The 9878-nt window shown below is 37.3% G+C and overlaps 1 pseudogene; it reads right to left on the bottom strand.

The window, feature by feature from the left end:
• Positions 1–8884: 8884 nt before the first annotated feature.
• On the bottom strand, positions 8885–9428 carry LOC138171155 (B-cell CLL/lymphoma 7 protein family member A pseudogene; annotated as a pseudogene).
• Between the last annotated feature and the right edge of the window lie 450 nt (positions 9429–9878).

Below are 9878 nucleotides of genomic sequence, written 5' to 3'. Positions count from 1 at the left end.
AAATAAAGTTCTACAAAGTACCTCTAGAGCACAATTTCTCTGTTCTATTTTTTTAAACAAATCGGTCTTCATAAGTTTAGGCCTCACACAACAAGTCTGACTAAGAGGTCCTATTTTCTCCTTTATTTTTATAAGAAAGTCTCTTTCTATAATTCTCTTTAAGGTCATGGTCACTTATTATTAATTCTATGATCTTTTTTTTCCAATATTTCAGCAATGTATATCCTACTAGCTTCAACACTTTCAACTTGGCGTAGAGAGTATAAGGAAGGAACTGACCCTCCCTCTCCACTGTTGCAACTCCATGCCTCATAGTTCTTTTTGTTATTACTGAAACAAATATATAATAAGAGAAGAAAAAGAAACATGTTATAAAAAATAATATTGAAAGTTACATACAAAATAAGAAAAGGAAAAAAAAAGCATGTGATGTGCATTGCAGAATATGAGAGAGGATTCTCTCTCTCTCGCTCTCTGTATATATATATATATAAATGTCCAATTTAGGAAAGACTATATAATAAACACTATACATTCTGTCTCTCCATCTTTGCTTTCTTGCTAGTTTTCTCCTACTCTCTGCTGTGCACTTTTTACTTGTTCTTTTTACCCCTTCCTCTCCTCACCCCCAGAAAACTATAGTTAAGTGAGGATATATTTATAGAGAGATATAAGTATATAGATACACATACATAGACATAAACTTTCTCTAACAAATTCTACTTCTGATCTTGGTTTTTATGTTTGTCCATATCACTTATTTTCTATCCCCCCTAACTCGTCTATTTTACTTTTACCTGCTACCTTGTTCTCCTTTTATTAACCTCCCTCCCTTCAAGGATCCCAATCTTATCTTCCAATTCCCATAAATTGATCTATTCCCTTACCCTTCCCTCTAAAGATCCCTCTTTTGTTCTCCCTTGTCCCCCCCATTCACATTCATCTAGACACCTTTCTATAATCCCCTTTAACCTATTCCCTCACCTTTTCTTTGAAAGATCCCCCCCTTATCTTCTCCCCTTTCTTTATCCCCAGAACATTTTATTTCTTTCTTAATTTAGAAGACTTTTAGACTTTTATGTGTGTGTGTGTGTGTGTGTGTGTGTGTGTATGTTTGTACATTGTTTCCTCTTGAGCCCATTCCCAGTGAAAGTAGGTTTCCAGGACTAACAGCCCTCCTTCACCAACTAATTCTTCTATGTTAATTCTTCCTCTTGCACCAATTCTTCTTCTCACACCTCATTAAGCTGTTCCTTAATGGTTTTACTTTTTAAAGTCCTATCTTTCTTATGAACTACCCAATTACTAATAACAATCTTAGACATACATTTTACACACATAAAAGGTAAACAGTTTGTTCTTATTGAGGCCGATACCTTATCTTTCTCTTGGCTCATATATGCCAAGTCTTCTATTAAAATCAGATTTTTTTGACAAATCCTGAAAGTTTGACAGTTCATTAAATGTTCATTTTTTCATTCAAGATTATACTTAGCTTTGATGGGTATGATATTTTGAGTTGGAAACTCAGTTCTTTTGCTCTTTGATACATAGTGTTCCAAGACCTGTAGTCTATTATGGTCACCACTGTTAGGTCTTGTGTGATTCTAATTTTGGCACAACCATATTTAAATTGTTTTTTTTCTTTTTATTCATAATATTTTATCATTGAGCTGGAGGTTTTGGGATTTGACTATAATATTCCTATGGGTTTTCCTCATAGGATCTCTTTCACGTGTTGATCAGGGGTCTTTTATAGTTCTACTTTCTCCTCTTGCTCTAATGCTTCTTGACAATTTTCCTTAATTATTTCTTATATTGTTGTATCAAGATTCTCTCTGTGAGTGTCTCTTTCTCTGTCTCTCTGTCTCTGTATCTCTCTGTCTGTCTGTCTCTCCCTTTTTGATTATAGCTTTCAGGGACTCTGATTATTCTTATGTTTTCTCTTCTTGATCTGGTCCCCAGATAAGTTTTTTTTTTTCTTATGAGATGCTTCATTCTCTTTTAGTTTTTCATTCTTTACATTTAGTTTTATTGTTTCTTGATCTCTTGTAACTATGCTGGCTTCCCCTTGCCCAATTCTGATTTTCAAGGAATCATTTTATTCCTTAAGATTAAGATATACATTGCTTCTTTTCTAATTTGTTGACTTTCTTTTTCTAATCTTGTTTATCTTGGATTGGATATTAAAATTTTTTTCCCCACAATCTCTCTCATTTGATTTTTAAAGTTCTTCTATGAATGGTCTTTGAGCAGGGACCATTTGACATTACTCTTTGGCGTAGAAGAGGGTTTCTTTGCTTCAGTAACTGTGATAGTAATGGCAATTAAAGATTCCCCCGTATTGGCTTGGTTTTCAAACTGATTGTGTTAAAACCCAGAGCTTGTTAATCCCACCTGTGGGATGGACTTGTTGATGTGAAAAGAAAGTCCTGAACTGGGAGAAGCTGGTGACGTAGATTTGGAGAGACACAAGAGAGAGGCAGAAGAACTTTTTGGAAGCAGCACCTCGTGGAGGCAGAGAGAGACTGAGAGAATTGCTGGGGGCCACTTTGAATTGCCCTGGACTTTTGAGACCTGCCCCCTGAGCTGCCAAGGACTGAGGAAACATGGCTGTTTTGCTGGTACTTTGTCTGTCTGTTTTGATGTTGTTTTGCCAGATTTGTCCACTGGTGAAAGACAGTCCTTTTGTTGAAGAAGTCCTGGAACCTGGCTTTTGGCTAGGAGCTCCTGAGACTGTCCTGCAGACAGAGAGTGAATACTGTCCACTGGTGAAGGACAGTGCTGTTGTTGCAGGGGTCTGGAGACTGTCCTGCAGACAGAGTGAATACTGTCCACTGGTGAAGGACAGTGCTATTGTTGCAGGGGTCTGGGAATCTTTCTGTTGGTTCAGAAGCCCTGAAGAAGTATTTTCTTGTTGTGTGTTTACAGAAATCCTGGGAGAGGGTTTTGCTAATGTTTTCAGGGGTTCTAGGACTGTTCTACAGACAGAGGATGAATTAATGAAGAGACTGGCAATGTATCCTGTGGCCTTGCTAAGCCTTGTCTCCCCAGGAACTAAGATTGCTGAGAACTTGCCTAGTGTCAAGATGAAGAAAAGACCTCCATTTGGGTATTTAGTGCTGTGCTTAAACTTGATGTAACTCTGGGGTAGATTCAATTGTGATCCAGGGGTGGGGAACTTTTGACCTTTTTATGCTCTGTGATTGAACAAATGAAGGTACTTTACTTATGTTTGGAAAGTAATCTCCATTTGAGTAGAGGGGCTTTGTGGTGGACTAAATGAAGGTACAGCCTAGGGGTGGAGTAGTATTTGGAACAGGGACTTTGTAATTGATTGAATGATTGGAAGCTCCTGGGGTGGGGTAGTACTTGGAGATTATTTAATCACACTTAGTAAATGCTGTATTTTGAATGATGTCATGTTTTGATCTTCTCTGTTCTTGGTTGGTCACTGAATAAAATGGAGAGCACCTATGCTGGTATTTTGAACCTTGGGAAGTTGCCTTTCCTTGGCATTACATTACAGTATCCTCCTCTGAAGATGAACCCCTGTCATCTCTGTTCCTATAGTAATTCACTATCGTTGAATTCTTTCTTCTTTGCCTGTGCATTTTTTTTTATATTTTTAGTGACTTAATTTTTATAATCACCTCTAGTCCTGGGGTATGAAGGATTATGGCTGTGGTGTCAGATCCTCCTTCCATTCTCTCCTCTGGCCTGGAGCTGGAACCAAGTCTTCCAGTCTCCTATAAGTGCCCACAGCCAGCAACATCCCTGCCCCAGTGCTTCTGAACTAACTGCCAGCAACATCCCTGCCCCAGTGCTTCTGAACTGTCTCCATAGCACAGCTGAATATGGCTTTCCTTGTCAGCAGAGATCCCTTTCCTCTGCTCTGGCCCAGACACTCATCACCCTTTACTATTCTAGAGGTAAAATCTCCTGCAGCTGGGACTGAGTCAGCTTCCTAACTCAGTTAACCCCAGGGTTTACCACTTATTGTTTAAGTGGACCTAGGACCTAGCCTGGAGGTGTTTACTCTCCACAGTGACCAGACTCCATGCTGTAACTTTTCTTCAGATCTTCTCTAATTGTCCCAAGAGGATCTCTGTTCTGCCCCTTCTCTTATTTGTTTTCACTGCTCAAAATTCTTCCCGAGGCACTATTTCACCTGTTTTGTGGGTGGAAATCTTGAGAGCTTGGAATTTTCTGACCTACTCTTCCATTTTCCAAGAATCCTTTCAGGGGTCTTCTGAATAACATTATTTCAAATACACTGAACTGCTTCCTAAAACAATTAGAAGGAAATCTATGAAAGGATTTGATTCTGAGATATGCCATACTAGGAAATGATTTTCAATTGTTACTTTAAAGATACTAACATTTTACTATTCTAGATACAATTCCTTTTAAAATAAGCAAGCTCTGTTTCCTTGGATTCTATTTCTTAAGGAATCTTCTTATCTCTAGTTCCTATGAATAGCTCTCTTTTAATGAGATGTTTGACACAATATCAAATATGACCATTAGTGCAGATAGACAGTGAGTTATGTGTGCTAATAGGTTCAAAATAGTATAAAGTTCTAGTGGTAAACCTTTAAATTTTCAACATAATTTTGAAGGAATAGGGCAAAGGGATGCTATTGCATGGACCTGAAGTGGCTTGTTCAACTTTCCAATGTTACAAAAATCATGAGTGGAGAAGAATAAAGCTCCACATATTCAGACTATGAGTTAAAGGAAGTTAAGAGAGGTTTAATGATTTATAAAAGTCTAGGACATGTCCTGTCTTGGAAGCTTCTAGTCATAATAATGTCAATAAAAAGAAAGTATATTAAAAAAAATAAACCACCAAAAATAAGATGCGACTTAGTTTTATATTTTACAGTATTTTGCTAGCTATTTGTAAAAGATGGTTGATATAATTGCTAAAAAAAAACCCCTCACTTTGTGCCAATGCAAAGTCTAGTATAAGTACATACAGAACTTACAGTATTTATTAAGAAAACTTTTGATGGAAAGAACACTGAACCCTGATTTAAAACCTAATTCTACTATTTACTCCATGTGTGGCCTTGCACAAGACATTTACCTGTTCTAGGTCTATTTACCTCAATTATAAAGGAGGGACTGAATAAGAGGATTTCTGAATTCTTTTTGAAAAATTACAGAGATCATTAAATTTGAATAATATTCCTATATTCCAGGCCATTCCGTATTTAACATGCTAATGAATAATCAGATCTACAATCAATATGCATTTCAAAATACATTGCAAATGCATCCTTTCACTTGATGACATAAATGCATTATGATAGTTATGGAAAAATGGGCTGTCCAATCACTCTAGGTGGCTAAAAATGTAGATGAAAGGCAGCTAAAGCATTAATAATAACTGCCATAGTGCCTTATTTGTTCCCAAGTATTTTGTTATTACTAGATTTCTTTTTTTACTTACATTCTATAGCAGTGATTACACTGCTATACTCAGCGCCCAATGTCTCTAACCATACTTTCTTTGCGCATGCAATGAAGATAATAATACTTGCTCTACCTGGTTCAAAAGGTAACTTTGAGGAACAGGCTTTATAAGTGGTAAAGAAAATATAATTTTGAGGTAGAATAATAACAAAATAATATCTTATTGTTTTATTTATCTACTTTTTATGTAGAAGAATATATAGTAAATAATTGTGTTTACAAGTATAGAAGGAAAACATGGAGCTTTCAGGGACTATACCTAGACTGGAGTTAACACTATAGAGGTAGTAGAAATGATTTGAGAGAGGTATTGAAAATTGACAAAAGTATTGGGACACTCCTTAAATATCATGCAGTAGAAAATGAATTCATTATTGTCTGGTAAAGGCATTATCTTGAGTAAAAGAAGTACTCTAGAGTTAATAGTATAAAAAGCATTAATGACAAATATATTGAAAGGAATTTGGAAAATGAAATCATATCAGAAAATTTAGATTCCCTTATTTAACAAATAAAAGCCAAAGTCAAAGGATTAATGTGATACAAGGAGTTGAAGTAGCACAAAGAACAAAATTAATAGTTCAGCATTCATCAACAACTTTATTACAGAGACTTGAGGAGTGAGAGCTCCCTAAATATGTATGTATTTATATAAGGATGTGGACATATTTTGACTATTTAAACAGTGGTGCCTACATATTTTTGGTTGAACAATCATTTTGGTGAAATTGTTTTATGTGTGAACTGCAAATAAGCGACTGTTCTAATGATTATGTATATTATGAAACATACAGAAATAAAATTTTAAAAGGATAAAATTAAGATGATGTAATACTTGATGTTAAAGTCAATAAGGAGCCACTGTAGTTTACTTAGTAGTGGGGGGTAACATGGTCAGAATTGAGCTTTAGGAGAATTACTTTGGCAGTTGGATAGAAGATTGATTAGAATAAGTGATGAGACAAGGAGATCAATTAGGAAGCTTTTGTCATAGTCTAGGGAAAAGGTGATATAAAGAGAACAAGGCTATGTTAATAGAGAGAAAAAGACAGATTCAAGAGATATTATGGAAAGAGAAATGGTAATATTTGCAAACAACCAGATACCTAGGATGAAGATTTTTCTAAAATGCATTCCTTTTTAAACTTTTTAAATGTTCCTTTTAAACTCTAGTAGCTCCCTATTTACTCTAGGGTCAAAGGAGCTGTATTTCATCTTTTAAAAAAATATTTTGTGTGGATTTTATATAGTGCATATTTTTAATATAGTAGTGCATTTACATAATTTATAATAGAAACACAATGGGAGGATGGTGAAATTTTTACTGATGGAGGGCATGATCAAAAATATTTGGAGAACACTCTTCTAAAGGACTTTCTATCACTTAAATGGTCTTAGGGTCATAGCTGGAGAACACTGACTTTAGGGATAGGAGACATCTGGTATGAGCAGCACAGTAGAGGAGAATAAAAAACTAAACAAAGAAGCAAAAGCAAAGAAATACTCCAAAAGACAAGAAGTGATGAAATAACCCCTGAAGAAATGTCCAAGTGTGTAAAAGAATGAAGATTAGCAGTTACAGGCTTTGATTCTCCCACTGCAGAAAGAAAGAGCTTGTACAAGTAATGGATGATGACAGATCCTTGCAGTTCAATCCAATTCAAAATGTTAATGAGGAGTAGAAACAGAATCAGGAAAACTCAAGCCAGAGAGCAGATGCTGATATCAATGCTCCCCCCCCCAACCCCTTCATAGTCACTGTCCATCATGGGTCAGGTTCATTAATAGTAAAGTACATGAGGTACTTATTCTCTAGCCTATAGCATGTTCCAATGCTAAGGCCAGCATCAGACTTTGTAGCCTACCACTGCCCTCTGAGTTTTCCTTGGCCTACCAGCACTTTCCCTGAAGCCCCACAGAATGGTGATACCCAATCTTTGACCTTTTAGAGGTCTTAGCTGAGATGATACCCTCTCTTTTTGGGAGTTCTAGACTGGGGCATCTTCAAGTAGAGATTCAGAATTGGCACCAAGTCATCTAAGGGATTCCCTTTAGGATAGAAGAGCCTGACTTTTTATGTTGCACAGTGTCACAAAGAATCAGATATGACTGAAAAAATGAACAACATAAGTTTCTTTGAAGTGGTATGCCAACCCTGGCAGTCAAGGGAATGATAATGAAACTGTTGTCTTAATATCACTTGGTAATAGCTTTTCAGATCTAAGTAGCATTGTATATTTCATGACAATATGTAATATAATCGTTTTAATTGCTCTGTTATGAAAAGCTTATTTTATTCCATAAATTTTACACACATATATACATATAAAACTCACACGTATAGAAACATATTTATACACATATTAGGCATACACACATATACCTATCCTTCCATATACATACACATGCACATATATGTATGTAGGTCTATATGTAGGTTGTGTATATATAGATGTATGTGATATGTATGTGTGTTTGCGTGTGTACATGGTTTTGTTTTTGTAATATATAACAGACTAATGGCAGAAAGAATGAGTAGACAAGAAGTTTAGGAAATATATCACAAATCTGGCATAGAGAGATGCTATATGGTGATGGGGGATTTCAGATACACAGACATCTTCTGGGACTTTCCCTCGACCAAAAGCATTAAATCTAATAACATACCATGAGGAAAGAGGAATCGGTTGCTGGGGTCTAAATGACAAACCTGGGAGAAGTGACCATGTACTTCTTCTAGAGTTTATGATGTAGAAAGAAAGGATTTTCAGGCATAGTCTGACATTCTCCTTAAATCTTTGGAAATCAGACTTTTAAATATTTCAGAGGAAGGACACATAGGATGCCACTGAATACATTTTAGAGTAGAGATGAACCCAGGAGGGATTGGGGACCCTCTAATGAAATGAAAGTCTGAAGACACAAGGGAAACAGTTTCAGGGAAGAGAAAACCAGGAGTTGTGTGAAAAGACTAATATAGATCCAAAGGGAACTCATCAACCAACTTAGATTTTTTTTAGAGACATTTGCAATTTAATTTGTTTTTTCAAAAAGAGCTAATTTCAGCAAAAACATCACTAGTCCTATTGGAATCACTCCATAACAGAATTCTAACTGGACTGTGCAAAATCTCCTCGACCAAAGATTTATGCCTTCCTGAGGCAAGTTTAATTCATGACCAAGCAGAAAGCAAGGCCAGCTAAAAGCCACTAGAATTGAACAGCTATTGTGGTCACTGCCCCGCGCATATTGTAAACTCAAGCCCTCAGCAGGTCCTCGGGGACAGAAGCAGAGCCCTTCCAATGGTCCAAAAGCAGAAGTCTCATTACAATAGACATTTCAGAAGAAGACTAAGCATCCCATGTTTTGGCACAGCACTCTCTGGTAAGTTCTGTAACCACTGCTATGACTCCACTTCTGATCCAATTTACTCTGTAGGCTCTGCATGGACCTTGTCGAACTTTGCTTCAGGGCTGTCCCCTTGTGCTGCCGAGTTCGGTTCTGGCATCCGACTAGAGTTGCGGTTGTTTTGCTTAATTGGTGACATATCGGCTAAGGAGCTCTGGTGCCTTCTGTCATAGCGCATTTCCATCATCCCTGGGGATGAACTGTTCTCTGGAGTGGTCACTTCGCACCTGCACTTCTCATCTTTACCCTGCTTCTTGCTTTTATTTTTGTCATCTATCTTCGGTTCTGTATCGGGGACCCACTTATAGATCTGTAGGGACATGTTGCCTACAATCATCCATTTCTTCTCCCATATGCGTACTTTTCTTGATGGCCGCCATGGCTCTCTTGATATCATCTTTGGCTTGGCTCCTGGTATCAACTCGACCCGACCTGCATGACATGGTGCTGGCTAGGCCAGAGAGGCTTCTGGAACGCCCCCTGGCACTTCTTGATTTCCCCTCTTCAGCCTCGAACTCACTTGCACAACACACACGCATGCATGCACACACCCGCACACACGTACACACATGGACCAACTTAGATTTTTAAAAGAACTGTATGTTGTTAGGAACAATCCTTACTCCAGAACACTCTTAGTTTACGTTCAATAGCAGGATGGAATAAAGGAAGTTTATTTTACATAGCAAAAATCATCTGTTGCTGGCAGCTGCTGCTTGGGGTAGGCAGCCCAGTGACTGGGCTCTTCTTGTGGAATAACATCTCTGCTAGATGGGGTCAATTTCCTGTATCTTGGACTCATTCTTTGATGAATAGCTGTAGTACATTTCCACATTTAGCATGGCTTGGCTGGGTGTTACTGCAATTTCTTCAGCTATAATGTTAGTACTGTTCCAGAAAGGTTTGAATCTAACCTCAGCAATAGACTTTGTTTTCTGGGGACCAACCCACACAACTTCAGAGAGACACATCATTAGTAGAATGGCCAC

This window comes from Petaurus breviceps, unplaced genomic scaffold, assembly GCF_028583685.1.
Source record: "Petaurus breviceps papuanus isolate PSGF00001 unplaced genomic scaffold, PetGlider_PUasm1.0 419, whole genome shotgun sequence".
NCBI lineage: Eukaryota > Metazoa > Chordata > Mammalia > Diprotodontia > Petauridae > Petaurus > Petaurus breviceps.
The sequence above is the reverse complement of the archived record's forward strand: the minus strand, read 5'-3'. Positions and strand labels throughout refer to the sequence as shown.